At 39.2% G+C, this 15,663-nt stretch overlaps 1 long non-coding RNA gene across 12 annotated transcripts in view; it reads left to right on the top strand.

The window, feature by feature from the left end:
• The window catches only part of LOC111927824 (uncharacterized), a 201,906-nt gene that overhangs the window by 157,202 nt on the left and 29,041 nt on the right, over window positions 1–15,663 (top strand). For 5 of the 12 annotated variants that reach the window (XR_015287554.1, XR_015287543.1, XR_015287547.1 and 2 more), the window contains one exon: window positions 15,243–15,367. The exons of 4 other annotated variants lie outside the window; for them this stretch is intronic. This is a non-coding gene — a long non-coding RNA (uncharacterized LOC111927824). Of the gene's footprint in view, window positions 1–6,586; window positions 6,681–10,543; window positions 11,069–15,242; window positions 15,368–15,663 lie in introns of those variants that run through there. 3 more of the 12 variants (XR_015287540.1, XR_015287552.1, XR_015287544.1) reach the window with 3 other exon arrangements.

Below are 15,663 nucleotides of genomic sequence, written 5' to 3'. Positions count from 1 at the left end.
TTGAAGACATTGTATTGATAAAAAAGGAAAAGGGGGAGAAATCCAAAACAACAATCTGAGCAGCCATTCTACTGCGGTGACAGCAGCAGTTTAGTACATTGTATCAAAATGAATGGGCTTTGCATAATTGATTTCAACATACTAGTAGCCTGAGGTCTAAGCTGCTCTAACCCAGAACCTATTAGCCATGCTACAAAGAAGGGAGAAAACTGCAATCTGCTACAGGGGAGGTAGAGAATAGCATTGCTGTTAAAGTATTAAAAGTAGGACAGAGCTACCAAGAGCTACCCCTTTTGTATATTTATTGGGTTATTCTGTTCATCTCATTCAAGTATCATAAAAAAGCTATTTTAGAGTCCTTGTGCAATACCAAATACTGAGACTTAGAATCTTACTACTTAGTAGGTTTTATTACCTAATTTGAATGGCATGCACAAAGTGTAATAGCTGTGCTGTGAGATCTCTTGTATCTGGGAAGCATTTTAAATAAACTCAGCAAAACTAGAGATGAAAAAATAAGCAAGATGCTCTTTTGGGATCCACTTTACTTGCTTCTTGTTGCACATTACACACAAATACTTGTTTTATTTAATAATGTTCTGCTCTGATGTGAATCAACAAGTGTGTTTCCTGGAGCTTCCTAAAGGGAAGAGGATTATGTGCATCACAGAAGCACATATAACTATACTACAGGATGTAAAAACACTAATAGTTGGACGTAAAATTACTGTGTTGAACAAATGAGAATATGTAATTTTAATGTCCTGTTTTCTTGATGCATTGTGTAAGTATGGTACTGGATGCTGTCTGTTTTGCTTTGCCTCCTCCAGGTAGGTACTTGTGAGTGTATGAATAGTCTGGATTCATGAAACAGACTCCTGAGAGTAGAGCGATTACATATTTGATAGAGGAAAAAATAGATTAACTTCTCTGACTAGAATGAAAGGTGAGTAGGTGAGGTGAAGGACTGGAAAACAAGATTTGAATGAACTAATGTGTTCAGTGTCAGGATTCCCAGGCTATTAGACTTCTTTAGAAAACCATGACAAAATTCTTCATTAGTGTTCGTTACGCTTCACCCAGCAATGTGAAATATTGACAGTGACTTCTTTAAACATGAGTATTCTGCATAGATCAGCATCAAGCACCTTAGTTATGCCCTTGCTCATATAAGGAGCTAAATGATATTAAGAAGAATATTGTACATTTATCAGTAGTGTAGTATTTATTCTGAGAGGATCCAGAGCTGTGATTGACTGAATGAGGTTCAGTACTCTATAATTAGGAGACTTTATAACCTATTTTTAAAAAGTTTGACGAAGGAAAGTTTGAGTAAAGAGAATTCCATTTTACTGGAAATGTTTTATTCATTTATTTTTTTTATTTGCACTACTTTCACAGAACCTTCATAACCTTCACAGTACTGTAGAGGTTGCTGAAATATCCTGTGTTGTTTGAACAGAAACTGTCTCAGAAAGATAATGAGGTGAATCTTTGGTAATTTTTGTTTGGTTTTAGGCTATTTAATCTCGTGACATCCTTTACAACAGAAAGTTATGAACAGGTTCTTGTGACCCATTCTAATGGATGCATTGATCTATACAACCCGTTTTAAAGTATCTTTTCTGTTCTGGTAAAGATATCAATTTGTTTCAGAGGTTGACTCATGATTTTTGAGATTTATGCTGACATTATTGAAGGAGGAAAATACTGGCCAGGTTGTAACATCTTTAACAATATTCCAGTGCTATTCTTGAGAATATCTGGCAGAGCACACATGCAAAAAGTTGTGTGGCAGTTCAGCTTTGCCTTGCACCACAAGTTTTACTGATTGTCAGGGGAAATCACCTTTAATAATAACAATGATAATATGAAGGTCCTGGAGGACTGGTTGGAAGCAGCAACATTCCTGCTAACCTTTTTTGCTTGTTTGCAAAGAAACCTAAAAGATGGACCTTTTCACATTAAAATAAATACCAATAGAAATTTTGGGTTACTGTAACATGCCTTTTCCATCAAAGAAACCTTTATGGTGGATAACCTCACAATTCTAGTAAATCATGATGTGAATTCTTGCTCTGTGGAGACCTGGATGACAAAGATACGCATGTGACCTACACAGATGATTTCTTAAGTTGTTTTTGCATTTTTCTCTGAAGTTCATACCTCAGAAGAGGAGATGGGCAAAATAATCAGGTTCAGCTTTGAAATGGACAAGCCATTTGTGCACTGTTTTGAAGACCATCAAATCACACTAATGATATTAGTATGTGGACAACCAAGAATCCTCAGAATGAATTGTCACAGGAACATTGAACAAGAAGAAAATAAACCCTAGTTTAGCTCCTTGCTCTTTCAAGTTGTTTGCTAAATTTGACCACATATAGATATCTTTACATGCTTTATCTTCTAAATAACCCTTTTCAATATTTTGAAGAAACCTGGGAGAAGAAATATAGAGAATCTTTGGTAGGAATCACAGTCTGTGCCTTCTTGAAAAAGCTAGTCACTGAATCTGTTTAAATAGCTAGTGGGCTGGCCTGTTCCTCCAGCAGCCCAAAAGAGTGTTGACATAAACCGATAGCTGAATTTTCAAAGGTGAGGTTTGCAGTAGATGTAATAACAAGAAAGTGGCAAAAGCAATTAAAAAGATGAGTATATATGTTCTAATTATGAGTGAAGATAGTGTAATCTGGTGCTTTTTGTTATAGAGACATGTCATGGATTAACCCCAGCCATCAACTAAGCCCCACGCAGCCGCTTGGAGAAAATCAGGAAGGTAAAAGCTAGAAAACTCATGGGTTTAGATAAAGACAGTGTTAATAGTGAAAGTAAATTCCACTGTGCTGCTTTCCAGCTGGGGTAGTGTTAATTTTCTTCACATTGGTTAGTACAGGGCTGTGTTTTGGCTTTGTGCTGAAAACAGAGTTGATAATACAGAGATGTTTTTGTTACTGCTGCACAGAGCGCACAGAGCTTGCACAGAGTCAAGGCATTTTCTGCTTTCTGTACGGACATGTTGGTGAAGAAGTTGGGAGTGCATAGGAGGTTGGGAGGGTACAAAGCAAGGAAAAGTGATCCAAACTGACCAAAGAGATATTCCAGTCCATGTGACATCATGACCAGTATGTAAAGTGGGGCAAAGAAGGAGGAAGCAGGAGACACATTTGGAGTGATGGCATTTGTCTGCCCAAGTCACCATTATGTGTGAAGGAGCCCTGCTCTCCTGGAGGTGAGCACCTGCCTACCTGCCCATGGGAAGTAGTGAATTTATTCCTTCTTTTGACTTGCTTGTGTTCATGACCTCATTTTAAATTGTATACAAATTTTTGAATTTATAAGCATTTGGGATTAATTTCTTCAAGCCAAGCAGCTGCCTTCAGTTAGGTGGCTTTGTGGGAGAGTTTCAAGGAAGTTTGTCCATTTATGAGAACAAGGTTAAGGAGTAAAGATGTTTTGCCTGTCTTGAAATTAATGCATACCTCTTATGCTTTTGAAGCCCTAGCCAGTTTTCAAGCAGAGACTTGATATTTGCCAGGGCATCCATCCAAATCTACATACAGCTATGTTAAGCTCTCCATTTTTGGTCAGTTTGTGAGCCTTTGAAAATCTAAGCTTGCCTGCACAGCAAGGCAGACTTGTCAGAACCTAATGGCTGAGTACAAGATTCATGGAAGAGTTAAGTTTTCTGACTTGCCTTCTGTTTGGGGAGCAGGGAAGAACATGTTTGAGTAGGAGCTGTAAGCCTCAGTACGTGTGTGCACATTGCTCTGGGGCTGTGAAGGTTCTCTGTCCACACAGCAAACTCTATCCCTTCAGGTGTTTTTGGTGCCTGCTCAGCTGAATACACTTAGAGCTTTGGGGTCTGAGTTGTTTGCTGTTTTTAATCTCTTCCCCATTTCGGCACTGTGCAGTGCAGGACTGATTTTCCCTTTGTGTTCTCAGAGCTTTTGCCATTGCAGCCTGAAGGGAAGCTGGCATGACTGCATGCAGAGTTGGAGGGGTTGGGTGCAGCAGCCCCAGGAGAGGCCTGGGGAACTAGGGAGAGCAAGGAGGGAGGGGTAGGAGCTGGAAAGTGGAGGTAAAGTAGGTGGAAGAGAAAGTAGGGGAGGGTGATGCAGGAGGAAGGGGGACCAATGACTGGTACATGGGAGAAGAGTTAGCAGGCAGGATGGGGACAAGCAGAGCTGAGATTGAAGCAAGGGTATTAGAGAGCAGGAACAAGCAAGATGGATGGAATACAAAAAGGGGCAGGCACTGACATGGGTGGGCATGAATGGAAATAGAGGGGAACAACAGGAATTGTGTCCTGGGATACATTTTTTTCTCAGCAAGTAGAAATTACAGAATGAAAGAAAACTAAAGCTAACTTCAGTGACATCTCTCAAGTGCAGGTTAAATATTTGGTTTAATGATGTGTTTGTAAATACATGGTTCTATTAGAATGTAGGATCTTTGGGGCTCTGATTCTGCTTGATTGTGATTGCTATAATATTGTGTATGCTTTTTGAACACTAATGTTTTATTCCATGAGAATAAATACACTATCATTAGCATTTCCTAGTTGCACCACAGTATTACTGAATTTCTCTCCTATTCATTTTTTGGTATTTAGGTGTGAGGCTCTTTGAGTAGACCTGCAACAGTGGATTTTGAGAGGTGGTTTTATTTCTACTAACCAAGGCATACATATATATCGAGATGGAGTCTCTTCATATACCATGGTCAGCAACAAACTGTTCCATTAGTAATAAAGCATGCCTCTGCCATGGGGCAGAGCTGAACTTAGAGGCAAGCTCATCCTCCACACCAGTGCCAGCATTATTAATTAGATACCTGACATGTAGGGTTGTTTGGGGAGGGGAGTTTGAGTGAGTAGAAGAAAAAATCTTCCTTCTTGCTGAATACAAGAGTAGATTGGGTACCCCTACCAGCTGGCTCTCCAGGATTTTATGTTTTGTTCTGGAATCAAAATTTTCCTCTTAGCCATAGCTAACTCCCTGTAAATTCACCTTATCTCCACTTAATAAAGCAAGAGAGAACAAGCCTTGTGCCCTGAGAGTGATCTGATAAGGATTTGTTTAAAAGCTGTGCAACTGACATTCCCATCTCCCCTTCTTTGTTTTCCTGTGGTCACTCAGGATTTAACAACATTTCCTTTGGCAGCAGGTGGCCTGGGACTTGGAATACTGAATTTACATCTAAGGAAGCAAAAGGTGATGGTGCAAATACAGCTTATAGTCTGTATCCCCACTTGGGCAACTCTCCTTGGCGTTCTAATTAGTTTCTTATTGACCAATCTCATTTCAGAAGGCAAAGAACCAGTCTACTTGAGGAATACCTGTGGTCTTCCATTGTCTTTGGCATGATAAAAATGGAAGTATTTTCCCAGAAAATAAAATTACTTGCAACTGACATAAATTAATTTTGCTAAGGATATGGGGGCTTATATTTCCCCAGATGTTGGATTACTTTGTTCTTCAGGATTGTTATGAATTAAACAGAAAGATTCCTCATCATGGCTGCTGCGAGCCTAACAGTGAGTTTATTAGATGCCATAGACAATTTTTAAGCAGAAATAGTTGGTCTGTTTGTGTACTTGTATATATTAATATAAAATACAAAAATTATTGCTTTCAGTATGCTTCCTTTGAGCTGTGTTGCTGTGAGCCACATCTCAGCTTAAGGCATCTCAGATGTGAAGGCAAAGTTCTGATTCTCTGCTCTGAGGATGAAGGTGAGGACAGCAATGCCATTGCTGTTGCAGGGAGAGGAGCAATCCTTCCTTTCCTCTCCAGATAACTGCTGCCTACATGCTTGAGCTCTTTTCTTGCTCAGCAGGGCAGGAGTAGTTGCCAGCTTAGCTGTCCTTGCCAGAGGTGAGGTGAAGTAGGATCTGGCCCCATATTGCTACTCATATCCCAACAATATGATAACCTATATAGCTTGCTTTCCCGTGGGTTGAAACAGCCATCCATAAGCAAACTACAATTTTTACAGGAAAAACAAGAATTTGTTGTAAAGAAATAGAAAATCAGAATAAGTGACCTGTAATTCTTAGTGTAGTGTTTTGGCTTAGTTTTGCATAACAACTCTGAAGAATCTATCTAATGGAGTCTTTCCTTGTAGTAATAGTTCAGAACAACTAGCAATTGGTGAGTGGCAAACTGCTTTTTCCACCCAAATCTCCTCACTAAATGTTTGCTTCTCCCTGTTGTCTGTATGCTGTTCCAACAAGTAGTAATTGTGGGCTCACTAAACAATCATAGTCTGCTAGAGAGGGTGGTTTCCTTAGAAGCTGAGAAAAACTCCACATGGCTGAACTGATAGTTAAGCTTTGCTTCCAAATCTGTGTGCAAGATCCTGATTTTTCCAGGATTCTGAGCAGAGGTTGGTTCCTAGCAGTTTTGATACCCAGACCAGCTGTATGCATTCCTGAGTAGGACCTTACTGAACTTTCCTAGTTAATGATATTACTGTTTTCAGAGCACACCTTACCTGCATATGTTCTTAGGGGTGCTTGTGTTGAGTTTGCGAACTGAAAAAGGAAGTGATTTTATAGTTGGCTGTGGATTGTTTCCTCTAGGTGTGGAGGCAGAAGAAGAGCATGCAGCCCTGCTTACTTTGAATTTTTTTTTGCCAAACTAAAAGAAGAAAATCTCTGAAGAAGCTGAAGTGAGGTAGGATATATATAATATTCAGTTACTGGGTGAATTCCTCTGAGAATTTCTTGAATATATACCCACCTGTCAATCTTTAACTCCAGACACTGATTGAGATGACTACTAATTAAACAATGACTAGCCTTCCAAACTGCCCCTCTAGAGAGATTTCAAATCCAAAGCTCCTCAAAGAAAGCACCTATTTAATTTCCTTAACAAAAATGTTGCATAAAACTACCCTAAATCTCTGGTTTCAACTTCTTTATAAAATGTGGTTTATTTGAAAACAAGTTTTGGACAGAAGATGATACTGAGGATTACACAGTAGTCTGTTACTGATGCTACAGAATAATCTGTATAACGTCATAGAGATTGCCTTTCCCAGACAATGATTAACATATTGAAATCAAGTTTATATGATCTAGCTTCCCCATATAATGGATGTGGCTTTGGAAAGAGCACTGATAAAAACTATGCATTTATTGAAATGGAAATTCTAAACCATCTTCAACAGAAGTTTAGATATAGGATTGTAAAATCACCTGATCCCTGTGGAGCTCTGTAGAATACAACCTGCCCATTAAATATTTTAGTTCACCTGTTTCCTCCACAGATTTTGTCACTATTAAAATGACCATCTTTAGGGCTGAGTGCTAAAGAGATTCTTACTTCAAATCCTGTTCAATCCTGCATTTTGAATGAGGAGATTATAGGAGGGATGGAGACCCTAACAAATTCTATACAAATCCTTCTCTATGTAGGAAAATCATAAAAGAAGTGCCATGCTTAAGTACTACATTTACAGATAGCGATGGCTACCACATTTAAAGAAATTATTTTATAAGAACAGATAATACTAAAGGGTTATAAGTGATTAGTTGTAATAAGCTAGTAATTGACTAAACAAAAATATCTTCTGCTATGGTAGTTAACTAACTCTGAATTCTCTAGTCTGTTGCTAAGTACTCGTGTTTCAGAAGGTCTTTCTCCTGACCTGGGCAGCCACATTTCTGTGATTGATGATCTGCATTCAGCAGGTCCTGCTGCTTTCCAGGTGCAAAAATTCCAGAATGCAGCTAAGAATCTCTTGGGGCAGTCATGGGTAAAACTGAGGTTTCTGCTCAGTGTTTTAAGAGTGGTTTAAGAGTATTGTAATAAGCAGTTGGAGCCTATAGAAATCATTCTCCTTTGATTTCCTAAGGATGTATGGAAAAAGGTGAACCAGGTATAAGCATGGGTGAATTAATTTCCCTTGCTCAGTAGGGATCCATGTTTCTGATGACCAGTTTTCTTTCCCACCTGGATAAAAGCAGGTGTTGGGGGAACAAGCTTTATCATCTCCTTCCATAACAAGATGAACAGGCCAGCACAGAGAACCCATGCTTTTTGCCTCATTTACTCCTTTACTTTCCCTGGAGGAGAAAGGGAGCTGCCTCATCAAGAAATGCAGCCGAGGGAGTGGCATGCTCCCTCCTTTTCTTGTTCTACTAATGGGTGGCGGCTGGAAAGGCATGAGCTGAGCTATGAGGAAGGATCTATTGCTGGAATGTGAAATATCAGTGCAGCACCACCTATTCCCCTATACGTAGCAGTAGCAGTATCTGAATGTCTTGGGTGGCAACAGCAGTCCTGCCATTTCTTAGTGTGCTGAGCCAAGAGAAAACATTTTCGTGGGCAGCACTGAACATGTCTTATCAGTCAGAAGTGTTTCAGACACATTCACAGTGAGTGTACCTGTGTTGTATCCGGTTGGATGGTCCTGTGCGTATTGGGCATTCCTGAGTTCTGTATTTGGCGCCCACTTTGTCCCTTGAGAGGCAGCAGGAGTTTTGGCAACCTACAAATCCCATCATACAACAGGAATGTCAGGGAGTTCTTAAGAAAACCCAGAAGACTGTAAGTAAGTACGTGTCTGATAGTGTATACAGAATAAGTGGAGCGGTGCAGAGTGACAGTGCCATTTGCACAACATGTGGATGCACCTATGAAGTAGTCAAAGGACAGAATGCACCTGGCACTGTTGGGGATACCAAAAGTGCTGTCCTAGATTTACACCCTGCCCCCAGACACTGCCACTGGCAAGTATTCTATAGCTAGGCAACTGTTCTGGCTGCAAGGAAGGCCCTCCAGGCTTTTCTACAAACCCTGCCTCCATATCTGACTCAGCTGAATAAAAAATTATTTTTTAATTTGTGTGCTGACATTGGATGTTGCTAAAATGGTCACAAAGGTGCTGAGCAGACAGTCTTGACACCAGCAGTACGTTGGGAAAGGACTGGATACGCTTTTCGGTCAAACGCGCTTTTTTGACATTTTAGCAGCGTTTTATAAATAAGGACCTGAAAAAATTCCAGATTAGTGGTTATGTCCTATGTACAGAGAACATTTTTCTGTCCAGAATGGGATGGTGAGGTATCTCCAAGGGGTTTTTTTTCTGTATCAGTTTGCTTCTGCACTGACAATTACGTAAGAGATGAACTTTCATGCTAAGGGAAAATTTGCTTGTAATTACAAGTTCGATTTTCCTAATCAATTAACAGTTTTTGTGTACATTTTTTGATTAATTCCTATGGGAGATTTCTGTTGATAAATGTTGGTAAGGACTTATCAACTATGCATTGTAGCTATTTCAGGATTGGTTTTGATAACTTTTGCTGACTTATTGCTAGCATTGTGTCTTATTTGGAAAGCTTTATCCAGCAAGGAAGCCCATGGGTAGTCTGGTAGATATTGTGTTTAAAGTAATGTTGCTAATGCAAAAATTGAAGGTGTTTTTATGTAGTTGCTATGGACTTACTGAGTCACTATGTACAGAGATTGAACTTTTGCTGTCTTGAATGTTTTTTATGCCCTGTAAAGATGGCATTCTAACTGCTACCAAATCAGAGTGGAAACATTTCACACTTGAGTTTGTTCAGGTGTGAAGCAATGCTGGAGGGAGGAGACTCTGGAGGATATAGCCATCAAATTCAATCATTATCTCTGAGAAGAACAGACGCTGTAGTCTAGAGGCAGGCAGGAGTGTGAACTGATGTGGTGCTGCAAGTTCATCACAGTATGATGCTGATACTACTCAAAATCCTGACTTACAGACACGCTACTCCTCAAAGCTCCTAAACAGTGCAGTGCTGCTCAAACTGCGTGGTGGGGAAATGGCTTCAGGTGTAGGCAAGCATGCTCATACACTCAGGTCTCACACCTGCAGGTTTTTGAGTGTAGTCTCCTACAGAGAAAAAATTAGGCTGTTCACTAATTTCAGCACAAAGTACCAAACATTTCATAGCTATTAAAATCTTTGTAAAGCGTAGCTTTCTGGCTGTGTTCCAGCCTTTACTGGCAAACACTTCCTTCAAATTAGCTGTTTTCTAATGCACTTTTGCAAGAACCGGTGATACAAAATTTCAGTTTAAAGGAATATATGTTGTTGAGTTCTACACTTCTTTGCTATATATGTCAAAAACATGTGTAACAGCCTGGTTTAACTGGAAAGAGCTGGGGGATTAATCAAACAAAATAAAATATTTATTCTGATTGCTAAGTACTTTGGGCCAAAAAGGACTGAATGATCTTACGTATTTTGTACAAAGTTAGGTGCTGTGTTATTGTGTAGGCATTATGTACCCACCACAATAGCTTCCACAAACAGCCTTGGGGATTGCCACCATCTTTATTTAGGAGAAGAGAGTTGCAATGTGTTTTGTGGTTTTGTCTATAAATCCTGCAGAGAGACTCTGGAAGGGTTTGAATGTGAGCAGGGTGTCACTTGTGATAGCAATAAGAGCTTATCTATAGTGATGCTTATTTGGAGAAAATAAGCTGAAGATGTTGCGCAGGCTGCCTGTGATACAACTAACTGCATCTTGATGCTGTCTTTCTCACAGAGACCACTGAGTCATATGGCAAACTGAAACTGAGTCATTACAGCTGTACAACATCATACAACCATAGAATGTCCTGAGTTGGAACGAATGCACAAGCATCATCAAAGTCCAACTCCTGGCCCCGCACAGGACAACTCCAATTATCACACCATTTTCCTGAGTGTTTCCCAAATGTTTCTTGAAGATGTGCTGTGACCACTTCCCTGGGGAGCCTGTTCCAGTGCCCAAACACCCTCTCTGTGAAAAACCTTTCCCTAATATCCAACCTAAGTTTCCCTTGACACAACTTCAGGCCTTTCCTTTGGGTGCTGTCACTGGTCACCACAGATGAGAGATCATGCTTGCCACCTTGCTTCCCCTCACAAGGAAGCTGCAGACTGCCATGAGATCTCCCATCAAGCTTCCTCTTCTCCAGGGACTGATAAAGAATATGAGCAAAATAATCATCCTAGCATGAACATGAGTTCACCTTCCTGTTTTGCTGTGTTTTTCAGGGACTTTGTTAAATACAAGCTTACACTTTCAGGTGATGTGTGTCATCCTTTCTGAAAAATCAAGGCCTTGTAAACTTACCTCAGGTTAGACACCCCAAATGAACACTTTCAGATACCAATGTTCCTCTTATTTTTCAAGGTTGTGAGAGACTGGATATGGTCTTCCTTTACTTACAAAACTATCACATCAGTTTTCTCGGGCCTTTGCATTGATCAGAGATTTCTCATATATCTGTCTGTCCTGGATAGGTCATTTGCTTTCCCTAGTCTAATAACTCCTTTTTTTCTTCCTCTCTAAATACCCCTGCCTGCCCAGAGACTTCTTTGCAGAATATAATTCTCCATCCTTTTAATTCTAGATAAGCATATTGGGGAAAAAATGTCCAAAAGTAATACTGAATTATACAAGTTAGACAAAAGGTTTTGATTATGCTGGTCTATTCTCCTGTTTGGCAGAAATATGTTCTTGAAGTGAAGTCTTTCTCACAACATGGAGTGGTTTGGGGATTGTTATTTGTACTTGGTACAACTATACACATGCAAAACTGCAATGCTAGAACTGTTCTCTAGTTAGCCGAGACTAATGTTATTAAAAGAAATGGTGGATAAAATAGGAAATGAAAATCCTGTTGCCAGGTCAACCACATTCCTTATTTGTAAGTATTAGTGTGCGTATGAGACGGATAATAAGTAGTGAGGACAGACAAGAGCTGAAAGCTCTTCATAGCACTGTGGGAGGGTAGGGTTGAAGAAAATAATGCCTCTAGCAACAATGACCTAAACCCTTCATTCTCTTATCTCTCTGTGTACATGTCAGTGAGAAAGAGGAGAATTATTAGAAGGATCAAAAGGCAAAAATCTGTTTCTTAATTAACTGTATTTCAGTTTCCTGAGGGGACACACAACGTGTTTCTGTGTATTTTCTCAGATTTCAATGGTGATGAGAGGCAGTGGATCAAAGATGTTGCTTCACTTAAATGGCCCTCGATTTCTTTGTGTTTACAGTAGATGATTTGTTACCTTTCCAGGTTCTCACTTTATTCCTGTAAATGTTATTTTTAGGGTTTCATTACTAACCTTCTTGTGAAATCTACTTGCTATGCGAGAAAAATAAAAAGGAGAGAGAGATAAAATAAAAGAAGGTTCAGGGTGTTTTTGCTGATTGCATCATCAAGCAAAAATATTTGTTGTTATGATGAAAAAATGTAGTGGTCAGAATCTTTCCACTTGCTAGGCTGATTGTATGGAAGTCTAAAGAACAGTGATTCACTTGAGTGAGAAATAGTGATGTTTTAAGTAGAAGGTTTAATGCAAGTTGTTGCACCACTAAACTTTAAAGTGCTTATTTGGGGAATGTGCTCTGCATCTTACTGCCACTGATTTACAGAAAATTAGTATGATTCTGACTCTGGTCTCTTGTTCCCCATGTCCACAAGGGTTAGGAATTCTGTGGTGGGAAAAATGTGCTCACACTTGAAACAGGCAGTGCCTGTCTCTATTCAGCAGGTGGTTTTGCAACCACCTGAGAGTTGTACAGATGGATCCAAAACAGTGCAATGATACAAACAAAAATATAAATGCTTCTTTTTTTATTTTTTTTCTTTTTAAAATTGTCTCTCTGGTTATCCAGCAGTTCTTATTCTAGTCTGTAGAGGACTACTAGGTGCTCAGACTTTAAGAAAATCTGAACATGAAAGTACCTACATGCAGATGTAGACATGCAGACACCCAGTTTTGAAAGTCTTGCCTAATGGGTGCAGTGTGGGTGGCCAAGAAATTTTAATTGGATTCCTTGGAGCTGAGAGATGGAAGCATTGATATAAACCACTTATTTTCTAGCTGGAAATAATTTTATAAGAAGTGGCTAATAATTTCCTACTCTAGTGTGTTTCATTTTCCTTCCCTTGATTCATAAGACATTCTTCATTTGACTGTAGAGAAATCAAACCTAAAGTATTGTTGTATCATGTATTACAGCTGCTTCCATATCATTTTCTATTTGCATAAGTCAGAACAGAACTGAAGTATTCTTCCTTCCAGAGAAGATTTCTATTTTGGTGAGGAGGAAAAGAAAACCAACAACTTGTGTCATAGGCTTAGAAACCTGTAGTTTCATCTTTACAAAAACATGTTGCAAAACAAAGGAAACAAAGGAAAAACAGTGGCTTTTGCAGAGATGGTACGAGAGAACCTGGGGGAACCCAGGGTATTTTATGATTTCTGAAATGTAAATTGCAGAGAAGGAGGAACATTTTCCTGGGCATGGAACCTCTGTGTTTTTTCCATTCAGCCAGCTCTGAATGTAGCAATGCAGTATTTGTCTTCTGTTTAGGATGAGCATGTGATTGGCATTAAGTGTTCAAGCGTGCGTCTCTCTTTTATCTCATACAAGTACTGTTTTCCCTCTTTCTGTTCAGCTAAATCATGTTGTGTATTTTATATAACCTAGAAGAGTCTCTGTGTTCTTAATCTTGTTATCTGTTCTCTCAGCATTTATTCATTTTTTAGTTGCCTATGGAAGTGGAAAGGTTAAGATACAGTAACTGGGCTCTCTGATGACAAAACCCTTCCTTGTAAAACTCCTGCTTGCATTTTGTCCTCCATTTGCCTTTTTGTTTTGTACACTTCAGCTTTAGGATAATCACATATTGTGTTACATAGAACTCTTCTGTTCTTCCACTGGTGCACACAGCATGTTCATGGAAACAAAACACTGATGTAGGCTAACTACAGCAGATACATTAACCCATAAAATATATGACATACTGTTATTAGCTGGAAAGTATTAGGTGGTGTAAGTTACTCAACACAGGTGTCCTGAAATTATCCTCTTTACTGAGTTTGTTATAGCTGTGTGTGTACACAACAGAATGTTATTGATGAATCAAATTCTTTGTTTTGATACCCAGAAGTGTTGTTTGAGCTTTGATTTCCTTCCCTGTGTTCTGTCACACCCTATTATAAAGCTTTGGGTAAAGAATGTTCCTTGTAAGGCAACTTACGTCTGCAGACTGCATGTTTTTACTAATTATTTTCTATATTCTCTGTTAGATGGATAATTTTCAGGTTGGTCTTACTCTTATGCAAAATTGTCCTGATAGATGAGTAGCTCAGAGCAACATCTGTAATTTATGGATATAGAAAATGTATGCAGTCTCTCACTGTCTTTACAGATGTGCTTTAGGGCAAGTGAAATGTTCAGATAATGGAAAGGGGGAGTGTTAATAAATCTCAGTCAGGAAGACAATATTTACTTCTTCTCTTTAAAATAAATTCAAAGCCTAACTCCAAATTACTTCTTTAAATATCGTCGGTGCTCTTTTTCTTCATACCATTGTTATTGTTGAATTCAATGCAAGATAATGTGCTTGATGTGTAATTCAAAAATACAGGTAATTAGATTGGGATATTTGTTTTCCAAAACAGAACTGCTAGATCACTCAGACTCCATAAAAATGTAGACTAGTGCTTTTGATTAGTTTTTGGAGTCATTTAAGTTTCTATCGGTGTTTGTTTCAGAGAGTCTATTACCATATATTGGAAAATGACTGTTGCAGCATTAATAACATTATTGCAATCTGTAAGGATTGCAAAGGAAACGAACGACACAGAAATTGCTGCTTTGGAACAGACCAGTGATCTGTACAGTCTTGTATCTTGTCTCTGACAGTAACCAATATGTGATGATTCAGAGGTAGAAATACACACAGCCAATTGTGTTAGAGTGTACCACAGAGGGAAATTTCTTTCTGGCCCCAGATGGTGCTCATTTTATGCCTTAAAGCATGAGGATTGATAGCCATTGTAAATTTTACCTTAGCTAGTGTAACCAAATTGGATTGCTCCTTGTTGTCCATAACCTGCCCTTCACTTGGCCTTCAGAGAATTACAGTGTTCTTCCTTACTGCTGGATTCATAGCTTTTACCTTTGCTGCTTTAAGCAGATGCAGCAATGCAACTCAAAGACTTGTGCCACCATTTTGGATGTCACATGCATTGTATTTTTCATCAATAACAGGATGGTTCAATGCTTTTAGTTAAACTAAAAGTATTACTTTCAGTGGGGCAGAGCAGATACTAGACTCATCCTGTAACAATTGTTATTCTGAACATGGGACCCTTAGTCATGGAAGCTGAAGTTTAACAACATGGAAGTTGAAGATTATGCCTAGAACTGATGCTGTAACATTTCTGTGTCGTTGCAGTGGCCTTGAAAGGATCAAAATTGGATTTGGAGCATTACCACACCCTGCAAATCTTGACCTTAGCAGTCTCTGAAGACTTTTCACAGTGTTCTTTCACTTCCTACATTCCTACACTGGAGTGCAAGGTGCTGTTAGAGAAGTGAATACTGTGAATGTTCTGTTACTGTACGTATGTGACATTTAGACCAAAACTTACAAAAGTGCCCTGGGTTCGGCTGTAACAGAAGCAGAGACCACGTTCTTTGTAGTAAGCTTTGGTACATTTCATTTGCTGTGCACCCATCTAATAAAGCCCTGTAGTCTGAGAGGAGCTATCTGAGAGTCTGGTAAAATAGTTGTTGCAGACAAAAGCTGACCTCATTTTAGGTTGTCATTCATAATGCAAAACAGCAGAGGCCTTTGAAACTGCTTGCACTGATGC

The sequence above is a fragment of the Cyanistes caeruleus genome, chromosome 5 (genome assembly GCF_971803275.1).
Source record: "Cyanistes caeruleus chromosome 5, bCyaCae1.hap1.1, whole genome shotgun sequence".
NCBI classification, from domain to species: Eukaryota; Metazoa; Chordata; class Aves; order Passeriformes; family Paridae; genus Cyanistes; species Cyanistes caeruleus.
Note: the sequence above shows the minus strand (reverse complement) of the source record. Positions and strands in the feature narration are given on the sequence as shown.